General features: G+C 39.6%; 1 protein-coding gene and 1 long non-coding RNA gene across 7 annotated transcripts in view; one reads left to right on the forward strand and one right to left on the reverse strand.

Moving 5' to 3' along the window:
• Window positions 1-27849, forward strand: part of DLGAP2 (DLG associated protein 2) — a 452231-nt gene that overhangs the window by 10027 nt on the left and 414355 nt on the right. The gene's annotated exons all lie outside the window — the stretch shown is intronic.
• On the reverse strand, window positions 19982-26019 carry LOC137470356 (uncharacterized). Its single transcript, XR_010997015.1, has 2 exons — window positions 25469-26019; window positions 19982-20328 (listed from the first exon to the last, which is right to left on the reverse strand). It is a non-coding gene; the product is annotated as an uncharacterized lncRNA (long non-coding RNA).

The raw sequence follows: 27849 nt of genomic DNA on the forward strand, positions 1-27849 counted from the left end.
GTTTGATCTAGAGGATTTTCTGATATTATTTCTGACAGATTTTTTAATGTATTGTTTTAACACAACTCGGTTTCAATCTATATGCCATAAACCTTTTAGAAAAATTCACTGTATATATAAACAAAAAATTGTGATCATACCCAAGCATTTATATGTGTTCCACAAAGGAGAGTGGAGAAAGAGGGAAGATTGCAGATCAAACAGTAGGTTTTCAACATCTTTAGCGTGCTTAGGTTAGAATTTTTAAGAGTAATTTAAATATTCCCACTGGAAAAAAAAGTGATTAAAAGTATAACAAATAAAATTGAGAATCCAGAAGATAATATAGAGTTAATGATACTGTGCAATAGCAAAGTAGTATTCATATAGTCATGATGAAAATGAAACTAGTAATACTTTCACATTTTTTCCATATGGAGGCAGTTAATTGTTCATAAATATATGAAAAAACTCATGAACTGAAAGATGAAAACACAGTTGAACTGATTCCAGTAAAAAATTAAATATGATCTAAGGTTATTTAGTGGTTATGTATAATTTTTTTTTTCCTCACTTGTGACTTGAAATTTTTATTTAGATATGAATGAAAATAATTTCCTGGAAAGTTGCCTGTTGTCACCAGAAAATGATATCTTTCAGAATTTCCTTGATAGTAACATTTTTTGTTGTTGTTTTTGGGTTTTTTTGTGTTTTTTTTTTTTTTTTAACAGCAGGCAACTTGAAAATTTCAGCTGGTGTTGAAGTGATGTATATTTCTGAATTCCTGTAAAAATATCTTCTATGTGTGTTTGTGGCTGAACCTGGGCCTTCATTTAGTTTCTTGATGCAGTAAAAAGGGCTGGCTGAAGCCTCCTGTTCCCAGTTGTGGTTTGGTCACTATGGATATCGCAGGCTTTCTCTTGCACAGTGGCAATTTATTTGCTTTACCTGTGCTTGATTCCATGGTGTTTGAGTGTGTTGAGGGTGAGGAGAACACAGCTTCCTCATTTTTGACAGGAGGCAGCATTTTGATAGCTCTGGCTTACACTTGGGACTAAATGCACCTGGGCTCCCTTTATTCCCCTGCATCACTTTAGGTGCCGTAGCACCTCCAAGATTGCTGCACAGCCCTGGCTGCATCCAGGTCAGGGGCATCCAGCACTGCCCAGGGAGCACCAGCTCCCCAAGGTGGCCCTTCCCTGCCACTGGTGAAGAGCTCAGGGCCATGTTAGGGACTACAGATAGTCACACTTCTGCCCTTCAGCCATGGCTTCAGAAGAGTCCATGTAATCCATGTGCTGTATCTGCCAACAGATACAAATCTGTCCACCTCAGGAAACTTGAACTTTCCATAATAATACCAGGTACCTGTTTGCAAATAACTAAATCCTGCCCAAGACCTGTGTTGCCATTGCACCAAAGGGAGCTCTTTAAGTGGCAATACCTGGCTGTAACCATCGACTTCGATGAAAAAACTTCAGTGATAAGGCAAATTTAAAACTAATGGATCCTAGAGATTTAAATGCATTTTTTTATTTTATATAATAAATGAGCACGTCTAAAGTGCTTTTCAGATATGTTTGGAGAACACTGTGCTGGCTATGTGCAGATTTGAGCTGTGAGTTGCACAGACTTCAGCTTATTTGTATTTAGCTTTCACAAATCAGCCTACTTCCCAGTGCAAACCAGCCATCTGAAGTATCTGAAATGTTTTAATTCAGCCGTAATTTGAGTTACGGGTGAACAAGTAAGGTTTTGCCTCTGAACTCTGATCTGGTTTTTAGGTGCCAGCCTGCAAGGCATCCCTAAGCACACACCTTGCTATGAGCAGGGTTTTCGGTTTTAGTATTGTATTTGGGCTGTGTCATACTTCAGTTGTTTTCACTGTAGTCTTCCAGTCTTCCACAGAAAAGGTGACTTGTATATATTAACCGAGCAAAATTTTGATGAGCATGGGCATTTTCAAGTCATAAAGATCAAAAACTGCCTACAAGAAAAGCTGTATTTTTGTCTTCTCTATGTTGTTTATGAACAAATAATCCATGTTCCTATTTTTTCTTCTAATGTGAAACTGGGAAAAGGTGTTTTTTTACTGTTGTTGCTTCTGTCAGAAAAGTAGCCAAATACCCCAAAACACTGAGTTGGGATATGTGCTGATGGCTGAAAAGAGAGCATCACCCAAACTGTGCAGTGCCCTTTGTTTGATAGCCTCCCCTTCCATCGATGACCACTGATGGTGTGCCAGATGCCTGAGACCAGAACAACACTGCCACATGGAATGCCACAGTGCCTCTTGCCCTGCCACTGCACTGTTGATGAATGTGCCGTCTTTGGGGCTGGTGGCCAGCTGTAAAATTCCTGCAAGTGGGGAAGTCCATTCTTCTATGGCGTCAGTGAGTTGTCCATCTCTGAACTTTCTGCAAGCTGCCCCAGTCACTGGCATGATGAGAATTACTGGAGTACTTTGGGCTATTCCTCTGTTGGCATCAGAGAACCCTGAAGGAGGGGCTTAGGAGAGAAGTGGTACCTGAAGATCTCTGCTTTCTCCATCCAAGATGATGCCTTCAGGCCATACTGAAGCTGGGCAGCATATTGCATCTCACTGCCAAAGCACAATTACCAGCTCCAAAGCTCGCCCTGCCACTGGAACACTGACCTCTCTCCTGGGTGCAGTGTTTGGGAAGAGCGCAGTCAGCAGTCCTCTCTGCTGATCTCCAGTAAAGACTGAGAAGGGGCACAGATTTAGTGTTTATCCTGTACAGGGCTGCATGTGCTTTTCCATCATTTTTAGAATTTTCCTTTGAAAGAGCTGACAATGCGTGATCTATTTTAAATAGTGCTTCAGAAGATGAAATTATTTTTGGTCTAAGTGAAATCAATAAGCAGTTTTAAATATGAGATATCATTTAAATAAGCAAAAAAATGTCCAGTGACCCCCAGTATTTATTGCTTGTCTTAGGCCTGCTATGACAACCTTTATTAGCTAATTAATAGCTCCATTCTGTAGAGCAGCTTACTGAAGCCACCAAAACCTCACTCTTAAGTCTTTCAAAACCTCACTCTGAAGGCTTTCAAAGGCATGAGTAGTAATAAGTGCAGGTGTGGTGTTGCCTCCTTTATTTCAGGCTTCCCTTTCTCCTAGGATACCTTTTCCTCAAAGTCCTGGACCTTGTTTTCCCTGTCTTCCTTGTGTGCATCAGGAAGTCTTCCAAGTCCTGGTGTGTGTAGCCCATCCCTAAGTCAGGTGCTGGTAAAATCTCAGTTTGCATCTTCCTTGCCTGCACTGTTACAAACTTCCCTGTCCTAGCACTATGTGGTTGAGCTGTGCACATGCTGGGCTGTGTAAAGCAATGCTCCTGCCTTGCTTATGGAGATCACCATTCCTCTGCCCCTGCCCTCACAAAGGTCTCAGAATGGACTGGGTTTCCCAAACAGGAAAGCATTTCTAAGTACTTTATGAAAATTAATGTAGCTCTCCCATGCTAGCTTTTTCCCCCTAATGCTCTCTTTTTACTGTCTCCTTGTCTACCACTATAATTGTAATGTTGGTACTTTCATTTGTTATGTTGAATATTTTCTGAAATAAATAAGAACATTGCTTGATTTGTGGATAATACTGGTCCCTTATGTATAGTACTGGGAAATGTTGCCTAGCAAATTCTGTGACTCTCTGTGAAATATATTAGTTTCTTCTCATAATTTACATCCATTATTTCTCACAGTATTTGATATATTTTACGTGCTTTTGTGATGCTGACTTTAAGGGAAAGTGAAATCGTGGTCAAGCAGACTTATGGTTTCAGTTCTTTCCTTGAGACTTTGTTGCTGGGTATGAGTTTAATCTGATTAAATGTCCATCTTGTAGCTGCTCCATTGTGACAGTAACTAGTGGTTACTGGAACTTCTTGGTTCCCTTGGTGTGGAGAGTGGAGTAGGATGGGCAGCCCTAAGTGGAGATGTAGCCTTGCCCTAAGGCAGGTTTGCTGCATCACACCTGGAAAGTGCTGCTTGTGTCAACACCAGAGCTTAGGATGACTGGCTCAGAGGTGACTTTCTATCATAATGGATGTATATAAAAATATGGGGAGTTTTGTCAGGAAAATCTACAGGTAGTCTTTTTTTCATACATTTAGGGAGAATTTTGCCATGCTATTAAACAGGTCTTGAAATAATGAATCTCATGATTGTAGTTTCTCACTGTTGCTAAAGATGCTTTTAAAATAAGCATAAATACATCAGAAATAATTGATTTCTCATTAATATGAGGTTGCAATTGAATCGACTGTTCTCGTGCCCTGAATTCTGCAGAAAGTTAAAAATTGTGTCCTAACACTGCATGAACTTTGAGTTGTATGCCCTGTCTCATGCACACTTTTTTTTTTTCCCCCAATCTTCATAGCAGAAGAAGTCTGGTTTAGTGCAATTCCACACAGGAGCAGGGCTGGGGTACCTGCCTTCTCTCTCTCCCTCTCTCTCTCTCTCTCTCTCTCTCTCTCATCAGTAAGTAAATTTTTGTCAGATCTCCTGATATGCTTGCTGATTCTATTCCTTGCTCAGCAACAGGAGGTTAAGACATAGAAAAAGGCTGTTTTGGAGTCTATTTGAAACATGCCAATAATAGCAATTGTTGGTAATGAATCTATTCCTTATAAGTACATGACACGCTTCTCCTCTCTTGTGATAGAAGCTTTAAATGTTAGTAGCCAGGAAATGCAACATTTTGATTGCTGCCTGTAGTTAAATACATAAAAATATCAGAGGCATAAAATATTTTGGCATTAAAAAAAAGCAAATGGGTTGAGAGATAGGGAATATAAGGGAGAGAAAGAAGTGTCTGCTTGGAATACTTGATATTGCCTTTCCTTCAACTATTGCTAAGAGAAGTTTAGCAGTCACATAAGAAATGTGTTTGTGTTCCCTCACCAGCTATGTTTGAACTGGGAGTTTGATCTCTAAGTTGGTCCTTGTAACAGGATTTTTCATGTCTAGATAGTCGTGGTGCTAGTTTTAAAATGCTAAAAAGTGGAAAGTTCTAGAGTGCCATGGAAATGCTGGCTCTATCCATGGTGTTCTTGGAATGGATGTGTCCTGCATTTTCTTGGTTGATCTACTGTCAGTTTTTGAAGTGGCAACTCTGTACTGTGCTACCTTTAACTTATCCTAGAGTTAAAATAACACAACAAATAAAAAGTAATAAAATAATATTTTAGAAGAACAATTACTGTGCACTTTATTGCAGCTGAACTTATTTTGGCTTTTTTTTTTAAATAATCTGCTGCTGACCATTAGAATATTAAACAGAAAATTGCCATTGAAACTGAATGTTTAGTCAAAAGTTATACTCCCATAACTCTGCTAGCATAGAAGGGATAAATTGTCAGTATACATTATGCACATCATTATACACATACCCATTCTCTTTTTTTCAGTAGCAGATATATTTGACAAATTTCAGTGTTCAAAAAAAAAAATTAAATTAAATGAAACTTTATTGTTGGGATTTAAAAGCTCATAAAGCTCTGTTTTACCATGCTGCACACAGAGCTATTTTTAGAAGCAGTCACAGAGTTTCTTTCAAACTGAATCAATGTTAGAAGATTTCAGCTGAGAAAGCTGGTAATGATTTAGGGTGAGACTTCAATTTCTATATACGTAAGAGTAAAAAAAAAAAAGCATAATATTCTAAAATTTAATACTTTTAATACCTAAAAAAGTCTTAATAGATATTGGCATTGCTCCATATGAAACTTCTGTAAGCCATCCTAGTCTTAGTGAGTTCAGCATCCTAAAGAGGCACATGTTCATGCATTAAAAAAACAGCCTCTCTGTTGCCCTGTAAGCACGAAATCAAATAGGATTTTTGCGGTTATTTGTTCCAAAGACTTTACAATGGATCCTTAAATACTTTTATTATTAGCAATTCAGCATTGTAAGTTCCTCCAAGGAGCCTATATGCTTTGTGTTTGAGCCACATAAGTAGGTTATACCTTTTATGTTCAGCTGACTTCTAAACTGTTTTCTGTTGCTTTTGATTATTGAATAGTTAGCTTACTCTAGCTCTGCAGGACACTGAGGAAAAAGAAGATAACTGTTCAATACAGATATGGCTATTTTCCCTCCAATTCTCATCAACACTCTTGTTATTAGTTGTGTTTTAATACTGTATAGACATGTTATACATTCACAATTTTCTATCCATAAAATAAGAGAAATAATTAGTTTACAAATTACCTAAATCTAGATTAGTTTATAAATTACCTAAACCTGGTACACATCTATCACAATCATATCAATATCTAAATCATATTTGAGCATAGATAAATAATACTTTGTAGGGAATATGACCACAAACCTTTTTCTTCTGTACAATGGTAGCTTGTGTGCATTGTCACCATTCAGGCAGAGCATTCTTTCATTAAAATATTTCACTGCATTTTTATGAAGTTCATGTGCAATGTGTGTTCCTGTTTTCAACCAAGCTATAAAACACCACTGCCAGCTGGGGTTGAGAGCACCACTCTTTGCTTCCATCAGACTTCTTTCCACTTCTCTGCAAGCTTAAAGGGTTACTTTTAAAAATTACATTCTTTATGACCTCTAATCAGCTCCACAATCTAGCTACCAATTCTTAGGGTAGCATTTATGTCAGAATCTACATATGATACTCAATTTGGGATTAAGATATCTGAATGTAGTTTTCTGCCTCAATCAGATATCTAATGCCTTTTCAAAAACTTTTAAATTATTCCATGTTGCTCTCAGCTACTGCACTAAAAGACTTCAATCCTTCTTGGGTCCTGTGTGATATCTCCCAACATCAGCAGAGCTCTGAGTAAATAGGTAGCCCCAGAAGCTGGGGGGAAGGCATTAAAACAACAACAAACACAGCAACACAAACAATAAACACAGTCACCTGTATTTATGTACTGACTCAACTCCTCCTTGCCTAAGATCCCACTATAGTGCACGAAGATTAATCAGTACAGTGACAGAGACTGAGAAATTAAGCTGAACAGCCCCTGTGTGTGTATTTCAGATGCTTGAGATATCAAGCACGGGGTAGAATGTGTGTTGTGGGATGTACAGAGGGTGTATGTTCTATAGAAGAATGCCTGGAGGTCAGGCATTGCATCTGAGAGCACCAGCAGTGACACCAAGCACTGGTATGCGAGCAGCTGAATTGAGCCTCGCAGTATTTATTATCAGAGGCACCACTGACTGTACTAGTCATAGGCACTTTGGGAAATGTCAGCACCAGTATTTGTGCCTCATGGATCTGTGAGCTGAATTCTGCCTTGCGGAGGACCTGGATATTAATTCAGCATAATTTTGTTGCTTGGCTGTTTGCCTGTGGTACCTCAATGTTTCATTGTCACATATGTACAAGAAATTACTAGTCCATCAACTACAGAGACCTGTTCCCATAAACTAAGATTCTCTGCTCTTTGGCCTCTAAGTCTTATTCAAGGCTTTGACTTGAAATCCAAACAATATGCTGTTTGCTACACCTTCTGTGCCTACCTTTGAACAGTCATCACTGATTTTCATGAACCAATATCTGTGTACCTAGGACTAAGATTGGCAGGTCATGTCCACATGCTTATTATTAAGTCCTTTATTGATCTTCTACTATCAAAACATTGCTTCAGTATTATGACGTTTAAATGCTTGAAGTGTGGGAATCTGAAGTGTGCAGCAATCTTCCCACCAGACTACATCCATGCAGCCTGAACAGAAGCTGGGGGCTGAAGTCAAACTATGTAATAATCACAATAAGACCTCACAATTCTGGATCATCAGAGGCTTTAAATATGTTTTTCAAATATTAATATCACAAAAGAATGAAGTTCATATTGTTAGCTTGTGCCCATGTCTTTGAGAATAAATATGGAATTAAAAAGAAGCTATGAACTCTTCCTGAAACCTTGGGTAAATCATTCAGATTGTCATCTGTCTTAGGTGGACAGTAGTGCTGTATTCAGTGGGGAGCTGGGGGGTGTTGCTAGCTGAGGGTATTGCTATCTGAAATGGCAAGTGTAGGGGTGTTTTTACAGCCAAAAATAATGTGAATTCAGTGGGATTCAGTGTACAATTCATATTGGCATTTATCAAAATGCGTGGAAGTCATAGAGTTTCAGATGTCTCCATCTGAGCTTGTTGCCCTTGCATTTCTTTACAGTCAGTGGAGGTCTAGTCAGTGTAAAGTGTAACTAATCTCATTCTAAAGTAGGTGTCTGAATAGATTAGACTGCATGCAAAGGATGCATGGAGGTGACTGGTTCGGATGTAGGAGAACTGAATCTCATCCTACCTGTTCCGTGGGCAAAACTGCTATGATTTTGCCTTTAAAAATATACATTCAACTTTACTGAGCCACAGTTAGCATACCAGATGTATAAGTGTTTCAGAGTAAGTCTGTTTTAATCATTTACCACAGATTGTCATACCAGAATTTTAATTATAAATACCAAATAATTATTTATCACCTTACACAAACACAAGGGCAACACCCATTATGTCTGTGTGGGTCATCTGGAGCAGCAAGCAATGCAATGAATAAGGTTTCACAGTGAAGGACTGAGGAGATTTTCTAGGACTTCTTTTTCTAGGACTTTCTAATTTCTAGGACTTCTATGTTCTTCCTTAATGTGATCTCTTGGAACCTTGTTCAGATTTGCACAGATCTAATGCAGTACTTGGTAACCATGTGTAACCTATATCCCTGTCTCCAGCTGGTGCTTAAGGAAGGTGTGGTCTTCTATAGTTTCTGTGTCTTACTGCCACTGTGCAGTGACTGTGAGGTGACTCAGGTACCTGCACACCCGAGTGTCTGAGAATGACACTGGACATCATATATGGATATCTTGTGTCAAGTTTCATTTATTTGTCATCTCTTTACTTGCATCTCTTACAGTTACCCTCATCTAAAAGAAAATCACGTTACAGACAAAAATTTGCTGCATTGAGAATTTCAGAACAGGCATAGATCATCCTCACTGGAACTGCACACAGTTACTGACCTGAGTTCTCATTCTAATTATATGTAGTTTTTTCTGCCCTGTTTCTTTCACAGTCATGGCTGATTTCCCTACTATGAAAATATATTAATATTCTATAATAGAATATTTATTCTACAGCAATAACTGGATATCGACACTCACAAAGTAATCCAAGAGTTTTCTTAGTTGATTTTGACAATTTTCAAAAGACTTGAAAACAGCTTCATATTGGAAGAAAGCAGATCTGTATGAGATCCTATAAGGAATGGTAATTCTCTGCCAGTTTTTAATGGTAGGGAAAGACTCAGTAATAAGCAACACAGCAAAAATCACCCACTTCCAAACAGATAAAGGAAAATACACTCCAAGTCCCCTCAAAAAAAAAAAAAAAAGGGCACCTTAAAGCACTAAGACACAATCTATTGTATTTTATTATAGTTTAGTAAATATGTATGGGACCTGCATCATTGTTACTGAAGTGAATAGGTAGTTTGATGCCTTATTTCTTACAGATTTTTTAAAAACAATGCTATTCACATGCTGATCCCACAATTTACTAGGAAATTCTTTGAAATTCCGTTCTGTACTCAATGCTAAATTATTTAAATATGAAGAAAAAAACAATATGTTGCTAATTCAAATTAAAATCAATGAATATTTAAGGCCTATGTTTACTCTGAAGCTACAGGTTGGGCACTGTGGGCTAGCCATAGCAGTTGCAAAAGAATATTAAGGGATTCATGAAGTATTTTTCCTAAGTCAGTGTGGCCAGTCAGGCCACAGATCTCAGATATCCTGAAACCTGCTCAAGTGCTACAAGGCACATTTCTAATATCTTAATTTTAAAATTAATCATAAAATTTTAATGCCTAAATTTAGGGAAGTTCAATTTTAAGCTATGTTATTTGGGAAGGACAAGTTAATTGGTTTCAACCTGCATTTAGTACTGACTTGACTGCCCTTACTCTGGCTAGTGAAAATGCCATGTAAGAAAAAAGGCCAGGAGTGTTAGCAATCTGCCAGTCAGCAACTCTGCAGGAAAGTGAAATTATAAATGGTGGGAGTTACAGAAATAATGTGAGTCATGCTAAGAAACTGTGTGTATCTAAGAGGAGCAATGGACAAGAGTGTATTTGCTCTACATGTACCTGCAGCACAGCAGCCTCATATTAACCATCCCCAACTGGAGCAAGTGTAAATAGCATAACTAAATAAAGGGGTGGGAAAGCAAACTGGAAGGGAATATCTCCTCTCATCCAAAAGCTGTGAAGCTGCATGAAGGTGATGCTCTGCACAACCTAATAAGTCCTTGCTGTGTCTGTGAACAAATGTGCAGTTTTTAATTATTTTTCTTGCTCCATTTGCTGATGAGCATAAGGGCTTGGCCAGGATGTATCTTAGAAAGGTAACTCAACATGCATATTCAGAACTGACATGACTGACATTTAAGAGATAACTATAGGAAATTAACTCATTTTTCAAATTGAGCATGCAGAAAGGAGCCTTTCTGTTATATTTAGCACTGCTCTGAAATATTTTGTAAATCTTCAGTGTCTGTAACATCACTGAGGCTTATTAAAACTTCATACACAAATGCCTTTTTTGATTAACCTATCTTCTCAATTCAAATACTTTGATTTTTTCAGGGGAAGATTTTTTTGTCTTATGTTAGTGAAGAAGCTTTTACTTGGTAAAGGGATAAACACATTGATGTTTATCCCTTGATGGTATATTATATATTAGAATGATGGTATATGTTAGAAAAGATGTAAGTAAATAACTAAACAGAGGGTAAGCTGAGTTGTCTGTTGTGTGCAATCTGTTGCAGTTCAGTAGTTTCTCATGCCATTAGTGTGGTAACATAATGCTGTGATGGTAGTACTCAAAAATACAAAGAGGAGTTGTGTTCAAAGCCACAATCCTGATATTTATTTCAGTGAGAGTCTTATTATAGTCCACATATGAATGTGGTTTGTTCTTTTATCTTTTAAAATCTGTCAAGCAGTGCTGTCTCTCTTCAATAAATATTTTTAGATCAGTCTTATTAAATGTTTTAGTTGCTTTTATGTAATTGCTTTTGAATCAAGGCATTCTTGTCCTAAATGGAGAATGAAAAGTAACCTAGCAGTGAAATCCTTTCACTTGTTACTCAGATTTTCTCTCTAAATTTACATTAGTATAATAAGAATATAAAATGCAGATTTTTAAATCTGGAATGAATAAGAGTGTGGTAAAAAATAATTAGAAGTGTGAATAGCTATTGTAAAAATCAAGAGTTGACAAAAGAACTTTACATTACGTGAAATATAGAGAAGCAGTTTGAAAAATTATCAGATTATTGAAAGACCTTAATGCAGCATTAAGCTTCATCAAATGAGATCGTCCATTCTCTACAAAACCTTTCATTGTGACTTGTGGCTCTGTTCCTCTTTTTGCTCTTTTCCATTTTTGCTTGCTTTACTTTATCATATTCTAGTCATGTTCTTAATCATCCATTTGTATTTCCCTGCTCTCATGTCCACTCCCTTGCTTCTCAACCCTCAGGGCTGAATCATGCCTCCACCTCTGGGAGCTTCTCTGTAAGCAGTACTTCTCAAAAAGCCCATGTGTACTTCCAGAATCCTGACTGCTGGAAACACAGCTCACTACAGGCCTAGTATTTAATTTGTTTCTGATCATCTATTGTCATCTCAACTTTAAAAGAATGAGAAGTTGACTTGAGAAGCAAGTGAGAAGCCAGGAAAGTGATGGACATGGCTACTTTCAGAAAGGCTCATTCTACTGGCCTAAGCTTTAGATGTGCAAGTGATTTCATTCATATAACACTACTATTGATTTCTGTGTGTTAGCTGATCAAAAATAATTACTTTCCTGAACATAACATAGAAAAGTCAGCTCTTAGCAGCTAGTTCACAGAGTGATCAGATGCAACTTCTAGTCAGAAGGATCTGAAACCATTGACTGCTAAAGGCTGGGAGTGTGTATGCAGAGGAGGGGCATTCCGCTTCTTTACTATTCTAAAATATCTCCTACTGACTGTGGGTGAAAGCAGGGCACTACTGGTAGATGTTACATGGGCTGTGGTATGAGCTGGTGTAACTATTCTTGGCTTAATCTCCTAAGGATGTGCACATTTGACCAAATGTCAAGTTAGTAAAATTATTTGTATTTGCATTAGAAAAATTAAAATATTTCCCATAAATTGCATTTCTGTAGTACTGTCTTGGATTTCTTTGAAAGTATCAGTTATGTATAGGGGGTTAAAGAATTTAATTCTAGTCTTTAGGAATGACTTATGTAAAAGAGTATCAGCTTCCCAGTCAATAGCTTTGAAAACTGCTCATCAGCAAGGCAGGTAAATTATCAAAACTACTTTAATTAATGTATCCCATGTAAGCCTTTGGCTATCAGACTTTTGCTGTCTAAATATGTAATTACATATTGCTATCCCTTTACAGATTAAAAGGTTATTTCTGCTTTTAACTTTTCAGGCGGTTTTATGGAGCATAGATTTGATTTCCCTGTTAAATTTTAGAGACTGAAATAATGTCTTTTTCTTCCCCCTGAGAAACACTGTAAAGTTTTTTGCTTGCAGTTTCAATCCCCTCTTACACTTTGAACTAAGGACTTGGTGAATCTCTTCTGAACAATTCTGGATGGATCTTAGATGTTGGATGTGCTTGTGTTGTTTCATTTATCTTGTTCTCTGAAGTAATTTAATGTCCTCTTGGGTGTATGTGCAGTCAGAAGTATGGCTCCTATTACTCTTGGCAACACTGGAGTTTCCTGATTCATTAACAAGACTTCATGTACAAGGTGGTGATTTTTTTTTTTTCACTGAATGCCTGAAATGGGAGCCCTTCTGGTCATCAGTCAGTCACTGTGTAATTTAAGTTTTATCCTAATGCATATTCAGAAGGGCCAAATAAAGACACTTCATGTTTCCTGATTTCCAACTGCCTGACGTGAGAACCTCAATTATTTTATTTTCCTTTACATTTTAGAACCTTCTTTGATTTAAAAATGGTTTTATTTTTAAGAAACTTTGCATAAAAAGCACACTTATTAGCTACCATATGCCTCTCTCACTCATGCTCAGAAATGACATTTATCCAACCAGTCTAGTTAGACCAGTCATGGGGGAAAGATGGTTAATAATTGGGAATGGTGGAAAGGACCTTCAGCAGGAGCTGTACACAGATACTTGAGTGACTTTGAGAGACAGCGTACCTGTATGACAGAGTTTTGCTGTATTTCTTTTATCCTTATTTATTCCTACTGCAGTAGTGCATAAGTGCATATGGCAAAAGGTCCTGACTGCTTTTGTTTCTCACAATCTGTGTAATAGTGTTGAAAAGAAAATCCCTCACAGAGAAGTGTAGTGTCTTATTTGAGGTCACAGAACAAGGGTCTCCTCCACGAGACACCACCATGCCAGACAAGGCTGTGCAGCTCTGCTCCAGCACATGGCCCGGTGAGCGGGCAGCAGTCACAGCAACTGGAAGCTGGAAGGGCTCCTCTGCTTTCCAGAGCCACACAGCTGCCTCATGGCCAGGGGCAGCTGTGTGACTGCTGTAGTGACATGCTGGAACACACTGCTCCATGAACAAGAATGTAGTGAAAAATTACTCTTAGGAATAAAGTGTTTAGGACTGAAACAGATCACTTGGATCAGTGAGATAATGTGAGCATATATATCTCATTGGATTGATTTAAGTCCCAATTCTATTTATTGTGAGGTTTTTTTTGAAACTTCAAGGGTTTAAAGCAATCTAAATTTACTTTTTACTATATCAGTCAGCACTCCCCTTCCTCACCTAGCTCAATAGTCTCAGGATTCTTAAAGTCTTTGTCTAGGAAGTAGAAGACCAATATTAAATTCTTACTGTGCATAGATTTAGTGCCTTAACTTAATTTGTCTTTTCCACATCACTGATCAAGATAAAAAACTATTAGCTCTTTTCCCTATTATAACAAGGATGTCAGTCTTAACTTGAGAAGTGTTTTCAGGAACTGAGAATTGTTCCACATAAAATATCTATGTTATCAAGTTGTTCCTAGCCAATATTAATTCTAAAGCAATGTATACAGAGTAAAAAAAATATTGAAGAGTGTTACCAGGCTGACAACATTGCTCTGTGCTGTCTGATACATGGATAAGAAATGCTGTCATTCACTGATCTTCTCCAAATATAACTGGATTCTTTTCAGGGCAAGGCAAAAAGTACCTGCATGATTTATATATCTGTTAAAGTTGGAATTCTACTGAAAACTGTAAAGAGAACATTTCAAAGGAAATGGCAGGCATTTTATAGTGGAAATTAATAATACAATAAGATTTGTTGCTTTTTCCTTTCCAGAGTGTCTCAGAATCCACAGAAAGATAGCATTCCATATAGCCAATACTTCTATTTGTAAAATTGCCTACATAAATGAATTGAGTTACCTCTCATGGTTAAAGCTAGTGGCATGTTCTGTGTCACACACTCAGTGCTGCTTCAGCTTCCTCAACTTCACAGAGCACCTTTTTATTAACTCCTTCAAGGCTTTTCTTGCATCAGAATTCCTCTCCTGGACATCATAACTGATACATCAGAATCCTCCATCCCTTTCTATCTTTTCAAGCAGTTTTGCTAGTAATTTGACAGGCCTAATTCACACTCCTGTTTCTCTTGGGCAGGATGTATCACTATCAAGAAGTCCTTGTTCCTCACATATTCAGTGTAGTGACTTGGGAAGTGTAGTCTTGTAGTTCTGTCATGGGAACTTGCAGTATTTCCAAAGTCTTTTGGCTTACCCTCTCTTTTTCTTGAAGAAATATCCTCTCCTATCTGAAATATCCTCTCCTATCTATAAATACTCCATGTGGGATGGTGTTTCTGTTGCATACCACATTGCATCCACCACCTGCGAAAGTGTGGGGATGGCACAGATATTGGCTTGAAGTGCTGCAGTGGAGTAGGTGTAGTGACCTCTTGTGCTTATGGTATGGGCCATGGTCTAGGAACAACACTGTGAGGTATAGACAACTTCACTGATTCACAGAATTTCAGGCTAAAGTGCTACTGTGAGTATCTGAACTTGATTCCTGAATGTTTCTGCTGAGGAACCAATACACCTCACCCGACACTTCTGTCAACTGCCTATTGTTGCTCATGGAAGCTTGAAATGAAGAAGTCTACAGTTGTGGTTGACAGAGCAAAATAAGGTATTTTCCAGAACTGGTTACCAGCAATTGCTGTCCATTGGTCAGCAAAAAGAAGAAGCTTCCTACCTGAAATTGCATCCAAGAATTCCTGCCTCAAATCATCATAATTTCTTTCTTCTTGAAAGAAAAAACAGTTACTATTCTACAGACAGAAAAGGAATACAAGTAGAAATAAAATGGGTAAATAAAGAAGGGAAATAAAAGAGTTATGTTGCTTTTTCTAACAAAATTAATTAAGATAATAATTTTAATAATTATTTTAATAATTATTAAAATAATGAAGGAGACATGCAGAGAAGACAATACTGTTATGAGCAGAATAGTCAGATGGATTTCCAAGCTCCATGTGGCCTGTGCTGATTAGGCAGGTTTAATAACTGACCAGTCAGCACTTTTTCATCACCTGTTCTACATCCTCCTCTCCATGCACAAACTACCATACAGGCAATGCAACAAGTACAGCTGTGTTCCACTTTTCTATATGTTACACACATTGAATAGTGCCAGAGGACAGCTCATGAATATAACATTTTCCACTGCTTTTAGTTTGTCCTTGCGCCGCAGCATAAGAGGAGTTTTACAGTACACTTGGAAGGTTAACAAACCTGAGCTTTCACAAACCCTGAGGGTACTCCCAGACTCACCCCTCCATCACAAAAGAAAGCCTTCTCACTTACACCATAAAACCACAATTGAATATCCCTGCAGATCTTGACTGCAGTAAGATTTCACAGGGACAGATGCAATTTCTCAGGTAATATGGTCTCAAATTACACAAAGTATTGGAGGTTGCACCCAGCATTTGGCTCCCACCTAGAAACCTACTGTATTTTCATTATGGTATAGAAGAGATTCAGGTGCTTCCTTTCATTTTATTTGAAGTTTTGAATTTAGGGCACAGGGCTCTTGCTATAAACTCTGAAATGTGCCTGTTTTCTTGTGACAGGCTGTGCTTGTGTAAGAGTGTCCTCCAGTGGGGAAGCAGTAAAGCAGGGTATTGGTATATGATTTATAGTCCTACCTTCTCTCCTGTGCCTCTCCTATTTCATCCTGCTGCTTTGGCTGTCGATCTTGGAGAGGGACAGATGCTGAACTTCTCCTCCAAAAGGGCTGTTTGGTCAGATTCAGAGGTCTCAGTTGAAGGCAATATCCTCAGCTTGGTGGCCAAGACACTGAATAATGAATTTTCTGCTGAACCTGAAGTCTCAAGTGAGCCACACTTTGGACCCAGCCTAAGGCTTTCTGGGGCCAGTGGATAGTCTTCCACTGATCAGGATGACCTTGGGATTTGGCCCAGACCCATCAACCTGATCTATCTGAAGATGTCCCTGCTCATTACAGGGGGCTGGCACAGAGGATCTTTCAAGGTCCCTTCCTACACAAAGTGTTCTGTCATTCTGTTATGTAGCTATGTTTTCATAAGCAGATAATTAGAGGTTAAGTATTCACAATGATATGAAAACCTAATAGGCCAAATTATTCTCTGGGGTAATTCTGTTGTTTTTCAGTTGAGTTATATCAATAAATTATTTGACCCAATATTTTGCTAATAGGAGGGCTTATGAAATGCTAATTATGTTGGTCAAATTAGGGAAAACCAAACAGACTTCAGCTTTGTTTGTATGGTTAAGCAATGTAATTATGAATGCTGGAATTGACAGCTAGGCTTAATGTGGAATACTGAGCTCTGACTAAAACTGTAGAAGTGAAACACTTTGTTGGGAGTACATACTGTACGGAAACTGGAACATGTTTTTGGACAGCATCCCTGGCTTTGCAAATCAGATGCTAAGATTCAGCAAAGATGAATCTTGAAGGTAAGGAATGCTTTAGCAGAAGAAAATCATAATATGGGTGTTAGTCATGGGTTGCATTGCCCTGTGAATGAAGGTTCAGCTGGAATTATTTTAAATTGTTAATTTGTTAGTATATGAATGACTCTAATCTGGATAAAATTGCCCATTTTAAAGGGGGAGCTGTGTGACTGTGGCTGACTTGGCTCTGTATTGCCCAGTTTGGTCAAAGCCAAATCCTGACACCATATCCTAAGACATACCTGTAGAAGAGGAGATCCCACACAGAAACAGCATTTAACAGGATCTTACATAACCGGATCACATTATCTAAGTTCCTATCCCTGCTAAAGCTCTTTTGTCAACAGTCAGCAGAGAGCATGGCATATAATAGCAGTATATATAATATAGTAGTATAGCATGGCATAATATAGTGGTATATATAATAACATTACATGGTTATTTAGCAAAATATTTTAAAATAAATCACTATATGCATTTCAAAGGAATTATCTCAATAGGGAAAAGCATAATTTTCAAACTGTCAGTGCTTGATTGCAGGTTTACATTAAGATGTTTTTGAAATTACTAGAAATACCAAGAATGTAATAATAGCTAGCTACATGAAGATCTAGATAGGAAATCTGAAGTGGAATGCCAAAAATGAAAAGGTTTACTCTCTTTTGGTTCTTTTGTACTTACAAAAATGGGAAGAAGAGCATTTAACAAAAGCAGAGGTGCTGCACTAGATTTTGCCAACCAACTGAAGAATTGTGGTTTATGCTGATGTATGGCTCTGCCATAAAAATCTCTACAACACTCACCAGAGTTGCTAGTGAAGATTAATCGTTTGACCGCTCTTCTGGCTAATATCCATTAAACAGAGTAACCACATTTCTCCTTACAGATTCTGATATACCCCTTAGAGGTAAGCAGTTATATTCACCCACCAAGCCTCCTACTCACTCATAATACACCTTTAGTTCACTGTCAAAAATATCTGTGGCGTTCAAGGGATTTATTTTTGCTCAGAAGGTATTAAGAAAAAAAAATGGGATTCCTTGTTTTTATTACACATTTTTGTTAGAAACCAGTGTGGGGGAGAAAGATTAAAATACTAACCTTTGTGTCTTTTGTGAACAATTTAAAGTTTAGGAGCATCTTTCTTTCATGGCATTATTACAATAATAATAGCAACAATAGTAATAGTTCATTTTTAATTATTTCATTTGAACCTTTACTGACAAGGCAGTGTAATCCATGACTAACAGCCATATTACAATTATTATTATTGTTAGTATTATTATTGTTCCTATTGAGAGTTTTTCAAGGACTGTATTACCCTACCAGAAAAAGGTTGTTGTTGTTGTTGTTTTAACAGATGAAGGCGGTCATATATATATATATATATATATTATATAGACAGAAGAGTAGCAACAAAACCCAGGCTTTTATAGTCCTATGAAGTTTCTGGCCATGAGTCCTTGCTTAAGACTGGTGACACAGTTACGGAATTAATAGTATCTCTGTCCCATTTCTGGTCCCCCTGGAATGAGTCCTCCAGGTGTCAAGTCTGATGCCTAGTCCTGTGTCTGGATGTAAGCTCAGCCTTTAACCTACATTGTGACCAGAATCTAGGTGCCATTCCAGCTCTTACTGAAGTTATTCAGCTTTTAATCTAGTTGTGTGTGTGAAGGCTCCAGTTCTCCATTTTGCTGTTCTTTAGCTATGTAGGCAGCATTTATCCAGTGAGACAGATAATTAGAGGAAAGCATTTTAAAGCCTCAGCCAATTTACTATTCAATGTTTATCTGGTTGTCCATTGTCTTATGCTGTCCTGTGCAGATAAGTCAGTGACTTCTTTTACTGAGGGATCAAGGCAAGTAATTTTAAGACATTAATTATTTTTAGTGAACAGTTCCAAACATTTTATGGCATTTCTCAGTGATTTTGCTTTCTCCTCCTCTCAGTATCCTCACTGCTTCTTACCTCTGGGCTTGGGTTCCTTTGGAACTCGTTCAGCTCTGCTCCTTCCTGACTCCTCCCTTCTCTCCAGACCTCTCCCACTTCCTCCACAGTGCCTGTCCCTTCTGAGACCCAGCCTGGGAAACTCTACCTCCCACTTTTATTCCTGGCACAGCTGGGACTAAACCTAGTTCAGACAGTGGTCCATTCAAAAGCTTGTATTTTGTACCAAATGTCTCTGTTCCCAACCAGTTGGCCCAAGAGTGCACTGAGAAGGTGATGGTCAAGCAGTCTGCCTACTACACCCATTTGATACCAAAGCTTTTGGCTGCTGCTTGGTGTCTGTGGGACAAGTCACTGGAAGTGTTTATTGCTCTCTGATAGTCCAACTTATCAAAGCTATAGTTTGGGCAAGAGTCAACATCCCCCTTGGACTATGCTTGCATTTGCCACCAATGAATCTGCTATCACAACACAGATTTGACTGTTTGGTTGGGAAAATGCAATATTGTTTCATTATTGGAACCATCTGATTCAAAGAAAAGTGGTAACTCATTGCTGTACTTTTGAAAGAGTCCATTTTCAATTTTTTGGATTCATAAACACACCAATTTTACAATTTCACTATGGACTGCAGTTCCTTTACTCCATTCCAGGAAAGATTGGTGCTATTTTTTTGTAGGTTGTTTTAGGCTGTTTCTTAAAGTCAGCAAGAAACTGATGCAAGAAACTGGTGGCATCTTTCAGTTGCTACTTAAGTCACAAGCTAAGTCCAGGAGGACAAGCTTCAACTGATCTAGATGTTATAAGGCAATTTCCCAGTAAACTGGCACTGCAGTGCAGTGCTTAAAATGCCTTTCAGCAACAATATGAAAGTCTCAAGGGTGCCATTGCATTGCAAAAATGCTGATAGAAGGATGAAGTTCCTTGGTGTTTTTTTCTCTCTTTGTTCCTTGAGGCTTCTGGTAGCTTGTGGAAATTAACAGGCTGGAATTGAGAGTACTGCTCCTTATTCTGCTGTTACAGAGAGATGTGTCCTTTCTTTCCCAAATCTCTTTGAAGAAAGAAGAAAGGCAGAAAAAACCCACACTTAAGTGGGCTGGCTAGATTCAAATACCAGCCACTGTTGGCCTTTCATTGGTGTTCAGCAGACTTTGCAAGATTGTTTTGGGAGGCACTCCAACACACAAATCTGCAATCTGCTGATACATATGCCGTGGAGTTGAAAGTGTTTTTCGTTTATCAAGAACCTTTCAGAGCATCCTTATGCTTCCTGCACTGATTCAGGCTTTTGTCAGTTACCCCTTACATTTCATCACTCTTCAGCAGCTGAGATGAGGCATTGCTATTGCTAGATACCAAATTCATTTTACAGATGAGCTTGCTGCATGGAGATGTGAAATATTTTACTACTTTCATAATTACAGTGTCAAAAAATTACTGTAAGAAAACTTGTCATTATATCTAACCCAGACTGAAATGTAAATACAAAGTTATGCTACTACTTGTCTACTTGCATTTCAGTGTTACTAAAACGTTGTCTTAAATGAAGCATTTCCAAACCATACCAGGGGCATGGCCTCCTTATGGTCCAGAAGACAAAAACTCTATGGTGGTTATTAAAACTACTTTAAGAGTTAAAAGTTGGTCTCATTTTTTTCTCTGACACGAAAAATAAGATGGTGTGAAGAAGTTTATATTTCAAAACCCTCTTCCTCATCTTCACTTTTCTTTCATTGCAAATGGGAAACATCTTTGTATTTTTTTACAGAGTGTATTGTGGTGGTTTTGTGGTGGAGACCATGCCCATTGCGGGCAGAAATCTACACAAAAAAGGCTGCTTTTTCTCCCTTTCTCTTATTTTTCTTAGAAGATTTGCATTCATTTGCTTTCCTGAATAAATAGTCCCAGATATGACTTAACAGTTGTACTGTATCAGTAATATGTATTTAAAGTTTTCCATTGAATGTTTTACATATGAATAAAACAATACTAACAAAGCCTTGCAAAGTACTATCAAATACATTAATACTGAACCCTAAACTAAAGAGACATTTTAAAGTTTTGTTCCAGACCTGAAAGGTCCTGAGACAACAAATACAAGTTTATAGCTACAAGGATGAGCATCTTCCCTGATGCAAAGGGATCTTTCACAATGAAAGAAAATAGTTGCCAAAAATATGCTGAACATTTGTGAAATTCAAATAAGCAAGGAAAGCCTAAGCCTGTAAATTCTTATATTCTCTAAGTATCTAATCTACAGAAAAGATTGTATATGAAAAGACTAATTCTATTAATGGAAAAACAAGGTTGCAATGACTTGACACTGTAAAAATACATTGTACTTGCTTTATTATTATTATTTTTACATTGTCATGGAAGTATCCTCTGCAGTAAATTTGTTGTAAAGAAACATTTTCAGTCAAAAAATGGTGACTGTCCAGCATTCCTATCTGCAGCAGTGTTGCAAGCTCATGGGATCTCAATTGCGAGCAATAAAAATATGCCTTAAAGTTTCCAAGATGCTTACTAGCTCTTTTTCTAAGCTTTTCATCAATAAATCAATTGAAGTGTAAGATGGTTACTTGAGCAAATGAGAAGGTAATGACTCAGTTTCACTGTATTCCTAAGAAAAAGATTTTTTTTTTCAATAATTAGCAGTTTATAGCCAATGTGTTTCTCACACCAGCATACTACTTCTTTCTAGTTTGGATAACTTTTGCTACCTTTAGTGCTCTGTAAACAGAATTGGAAAATATCTTCTGCCTTCCCTATTCACAGTGAGGCAAGTCCTTTCAGCTCCTTTGTTACTGCAAGTTATCAAATGGACAGAAAATTACTCTCTGGTTTGAAAACAAGGTCCCAGACAGCCATGTTAAAAAAATGAGCTTAAAAATATCAGTAATCTTTACATCAAATCTGATCGTAGTAAAACCCCGTTTAAGGATGAGATGCTTTGCATTCTCTTTTATCTCCTGTATTTTCAACTTCAAAATTTCTCACTTTGTGTTTCAAAGAAAAGTAAGCAATTATGTAATGTATTAGCTTAAAGTAACATAACATCAAATTGGTGCATGTTTTAGAGTTTAGTTCTTAGATGCATTGGTTGTATTTGAGTTACTACATATTCTTTGTCTTCAAAGAAAACTTAAACAAATGACCATCTAAAATTACATCTACATTTTCCTGAATCATCAGGGGATTCAGTATCAAGCAAAGAATGTACACAGGACTGAATGCTCTCTTTGATTCATAGGTTTGTTCAAAAGCTTTGATATAAAAACTCCGTGGAGGCACTCACTGAAATCTTGGCAGGTTGAAAGAATATAAGAAAGTTCAGGATGAAGAACTGGCCATGCAAATGTCTATGAGAAATAATTCTTTATAATCTTGTTGAATTTTCCTAGTTTTTGACCCAAATATTAATAAGTTAAAGTCAAGGTAAAACTGGATGGATTCTTTGTTATGGGAAGGAACTGTGTGCTACTCAGATAACATAAATTAGCACACTCACTCTAAGGCATCTTTACCAATGAAGTACTGAGAGACTTCAGGGAAACAGCTGTGAAAGACGTGTGCACTCCCATCCCCAGCACCACAGTGCCTCCTTTTTGGTCCTGTCTCCCACAAGTAGAGTCCCCAGTCCTAACAAGAAGCCCATAGAAGCTTTACACATATACCTGAGGCAAGAGAATAGCATTTTAGAACTGGATGCTAAGTAGCATGGTGAACCAAACAGCTCTTCAAGTATCTCAGTGTGAAGCCATGTAGAACTAGCCAAAGGGGATGCTCAGTGCCCTAAATAGATGTGACCTACATTTTAGACCTTCGTAAGATTTAGATACATATGGCAGGGACCTCCCTTTGCTCTGGATTTGAAATATGAACTTCTTATATGGCATGATTACACCTTTTCTCTCTTTATTTTATTCAAAAGTCTTATTTTGAAGAAAAACCATAGTCCTGCTGTGTTATTTGGTCCTGTTCTGAATACTGATGCATTCACAAAAGGCATCATCTTATCTTTATTTTCTCCTCATGCCTGAAATTGGTGATTGGTCTCAGCTACTTGCTTTGCTGAAGGTCAGGATGAGTGGGGAAGCCCTACAAAAATAAATCCAGTTTAAGTAAACTAACCCAGTTAATGCAATCCTATCAAAATAAACAAATTTATAATTAAAAACAATAAATAATGATATAAACAATAATATAAATAAGAACATTAAAAAATTTAGCAGGGAATTCCTAGTTTTGCTAACATTGCTCCTCATGCTCCAAGCATGTCTCCATCAGAGACAGGCAGGGAGAGAGGTAAAAGAAAAGGCTTCCACAGGTGGGAGACATTCCTGCCAGTACATGGGGAGCAGGAAAAGCTGTTATTGTCCTGCACCCCCCTTTCTGAGGGAGACTGCAGAAAAAGCAGGGTTGGCTGTGGTTTGGAATTGCAGCTGCCTGGGGCTGGGTTTTCTCACTCCTTTGCACAGAAGCAGTCTGAGAAGAGTGTGAAATGCTGCCTATGAGACAAGAGGAGGGATGAGATGCTGCAACTCAGGGGCAGCCAGGTGCTAAATGAGCCTCTGACCTCCTCTCCACCACCCTTTCAGCCTGTCAGCACCACTTTCTCTACACTTAGGTGCATTTTCTGCAGTGATTTGACCTAAAATCTGGTATTTCAGCCCACAGAGAAGTTATGCAGTACCGGGGAGGGGGGAGTTTAGGTGAGAGGCTGGTTGCTGCCACCTGGCAGAAGGGTCACACCCACCCTGTTCTCAAGTTCGTGGGTCTCTGCACTGGGTGTTGCAAGTGTGGGACAGGCTGTGCTCACCTCACTTCTGGATTGTCCTCCAGGTTCAAAGCTGTAGTTTCTGTACTTCTAAGCTCATCTTGGGCTTCTTTCCCCACTGCTGGTAGACATGGGGCTGTGTGGCAGTACAGTTGGTTAATGCTGCTTTTATGATTTTCTACCCTTTGGATAGAACATTGCTATTAGGCATCAAATCCTTTGATATGTTCCTTTGATTTTTGTCACTTTGAGGCAAAATTCTGAGAAAGCTGAATTGTCAGTTTATCCTTTAATCCTGGCAGCTCAGGTAAGCTGGTGCCTTTCCTCTGTGAACCAACAGAGCAAAGCAGTGGGGAAATACACATTATTCAAGAATGTAGACCACCCTGGATAGATTTAAGTGGTGTTGAATTCTCCAACATCATACAAACTGAGCTGGTATCTACAGTGTTTATTAGGCTGAGAGACGATCAGCTGCAATTCAGTGTTGAGTGCTGACAGGCAAGTCAAACTAACATTTAATTTCCAAAGGGTACGGAAAAGAGTATTTTACCGATTTCCAAATCGGAATTAACTTGTTTTTATTTGATTTGATTTAATTTTGCTAAAGCAAAAGAGCCTTACTTCTACTGTAAATCAAACTCAAGAGCTTGGCTGGGATTTAAATGCCTACATATCTAACATGAGTGGTTTTGGCTGTGTTTTTGGCTGTGTCTACACTGTTGTGTGCTGTTCCTAAGAGTAGAACAAGGCTATCATTGTTGCACAGAGTTCTTGCCTGGAGGAGCCTGAAACCTGATCTGGTGCACTATTTTGGGAGGAATCAACATAAATGCACATTTATCGTAGGGTATTATATATATAAATAGATGTATACGTATAATAATCCCCCCCACCCCTCAGGGTGCCCTCACCTCAAGAGTGACTGGTTCCCGATCTTCGTGGTTGTATTTGCCTTTAGGGTTGTGTGGGTGAGAAGACAACTCAGACTACTTTCTCACATGAGTTTCTGAGTTTTTCTGTACATTCTTAAAAGGTGTTCAACTAATACTTGAGCATCATCCAGACCTCATGGTACTGATCCTCCTGCCAGCACTGTGAGCTGTCCCAGCAAAATCAAAAATGCTATCCCAGCAAAATCAAGACACAGAAGACTAATTTGCTAAGATACTGATGACAAGTCAGTACTGGTGCACCCTGAGTTTAGCTCTGCACTGCATTTGGAGCATTTTGATGTGCTTTCAGTAAATTGAAGTACAGATTTATAAGGCAGTTCTGTCCTTTGGGTAGCTCTGTCTACAAAGGATATATGTAATGAGTTAAATCTTCTGAGAACTGTAGGCAGGAGACAGATGTACAAATCCCAAAAAAGTTTTAAAATTTTCTGTTGGTAAAACTCCACCTGTTCCTGTAGTGAAGTGGCCCTATTTACAGAGAGAATTAATTCTCTGGAACCCACATCTTGCCACTACCAAGCGGAATTTCTCTGGGCATTTCTTGAAAGAGACATTTGCAGTTTTTGAAAGAAAGAAAAGTATTTCCTAATGCAGCTCTGGGGTTCATGGATAAGTACTTCAATCCCTAAATTAAAATAAGTTCCTTCACACTGTTTTCTCAAAAGTTCTTGAATTCCAGGAAAAAAAAAAAAAAAACACAAACTAAAAAAGAATAAAATTCAGATTCAGCCATTTCCATAATCTTCAAGTGTTTGCTCTAATATGCTGGCTTGTGTGGCACCTACCCTTAGGCATCTCAGATTTCTTTGGACATGGTTTAGGAAGCCTAACTGCTGGATATTTGATGGTTTTGAGTTGGACTGTCTGGACAATGACTTGGAGTAGATGTACTGCATTGCTTAACACTGTGGAATAAAGCCAAAGTGTGAAATCCTTGAATGATGTAAAAATAGTGGCAGATTACTTCCCAGCTGTGTGATGTAAGGCCTTGCCCATGCCCATGCCCATGCTCTGTGGGGCACACTCATTTGGGGTCAGCTCTATGAGTCTGATGCATTTCAGATGTCTCAGATTCTCTGTGAATGTACCATATCTGTAATTTTGTCATGTGAGTTTCTGTTTAAGAATTTCCAAACCGCAGTTAAGCGTCCTTCCCAAAAGATGCACCTTCATCCTTTATTTATTTATTTTTATTTCTTGGGTTGTATAGAGGATTCAGCATAGTAATACGTTGCATTTTCTACTCACTTGACTTCTGATTTCCTATACTGCCATGATGATTATCCTATATTGCTATGCTGATTTTCCCAAACAAGCTCAGATCTTTCTTTATTCTATTCCCATCTATGTCTTTCCAGTAAATAATGTCCATCTTACCTGATGAATGAATAACTAGATGATTCAGTTGTCTCTTTTTCCTGTATTTTGCATGTAAAGAATAAAGGGACTGTTAATAAACATTATCAGTCTATGATGGCAAAGTCGAATATATGAAAAAGCTTTTCCATAGTATGGTTGTTAACATGCTGTGTGTGTCCTTGTGTTCCTTGTTACATTCAATATTTCTATGCTTAATTAAATTAAAAGCTTCTTGGAGTTATGGTCTTATTTTTGATTCATGTGCACACTGCAAGAACTCAAAACTTGTTCCCTTCTCTTTCGTTTGGGGGGGAGGGAGGGGGTGCTCTTTTACATTTTGCATTTCCCCCACTGCTGTTCATCCCTCACCTTAGGGTTACTCCTGTGATGCATGAGGAGGAGAGCCCCAAGTCCGCCCACTGCTACTGCTCTGTGCGGGTCTCTGCTGGGCTGTGCAAGGCTCAGACACGGGCACAGCTCGGGCCTGCTCTCGGCCCGGGGACAGCAGCCTGTGCTTGTGGGGACAGCTCGGGCCTGCTCTCGGCCCGGGGACAGCAGCCTGTGCTTGTGGGGACAGCTCGGGCCTGCTCTCGGCCCGGGGACAGCAGCCTGTGTTTGTGGAGAAGACAAAGGGCTGACGGCACCCAGTGACACCCAGGACTCAGGGCAGTGCTGCGGTCCATGTGCGATACGACTTCTAGGGCGGGGAGATCATCCCGTGCTTGTTGCTCCCGGGCAGCGGCACAGCCCAAACCTCCCTCAACTCTCCTTCAGCCACGCAGCGACAGCCAGGACAGCCCCAGGCCTGTGACCCGCGTCCATCGCTGCCGTGGGCCGTGGCTGCGGTGGGGAGACCTCCCGGCTGGGCAGAGGTGGGAGGTGGCGGCCACCGGGGACTGACTTGTGCCGGGACAGCGGCCCCGCTCCTGCCCGGCCGGCTCCGCAAGCCGCCCCGGCCGCGCGCGAGCAGCGAGCGCCCTTCAGCGCCTGGCGCGCGGCGGGGGCGGGGCGGGGCCGCCGGCGCGGCGCGGGGCTGCCCCCTGGCGGCGGGAGCGGGCCCGGCACCGCAGCCCCGGCCCGGCCCGGCCCGGCAGCTCCAGCTTCCCTTGTCCCGGTGTAACCCCGGCCCGGCCCGGCCCGGCAGCTCCAGCTTCCCTTGTCCCGGTGTAACCCCGGCCCGGCCCGGCCCGGCAGCTCCAGCTTCCCTTGTCCCGGTGTAACCCCGGCCCGGCCCGGCCCGGCAGCTCCAGCTTCCCTTGTCCCGGTGTAACCCCGGCCCGGCCCGGCCCGGCAGCTCCAGCTTCCCTTGTCCCGGTGTAACCCCGGCCCGGCCCGGCAGCTCCAGCTTCCCTTGTCCCGGTGTAACCCCGGCCCGGCCCGGCCCGGCAGCTCCAGCTTCCCTTGTCCCGGTGTAACCCCGGCCCGGCCCGGCAGCTCCAGCTTCCCTTGTCCCGGTGTAACCCCGGACCCCGCCCGCCTCACTCCGGGTGGAGGAGAATGTGGAAGGGAAAAGCGAAACCCCGGGGTCTGAGATAAGAACAGTTTAATATTTGAAGCCAAATAAAGTGTAATAATTATACGGATCGTAATAATGATAATAGTAACAAAAATAGTAATAACGATAATAATGATAATAATTGTAACGAAAAGCAGAGGGCGGAGTAAGCCCGAGAGAAACAAGTGATTCGCAACGCAATTCCTCGTCACCCACTGACCGATGCCCTCCCCGCACGTGGGCAGGCGTCGGCGGCTCCCAGTGAGCTCCCTCCCAGTTCAGATCCCGAGGATTATGTTCCCTGCTCTGGAA

Source organism: Anomalospiza imberbis, chromosome 3, assembly GCF_031753505.1.
Source record: "Anomalospiza imberbis isolate Cuckoo-Finch-1a 21T00152 chromosome 3, ASM3175350v1, whole genome shotgun sequence".
NCBI lineage: Eukaryota > Metazoa > Chordata > Aves > Passeriformes > Viduidae > Anomalospiza > Anomalospiza imberbis.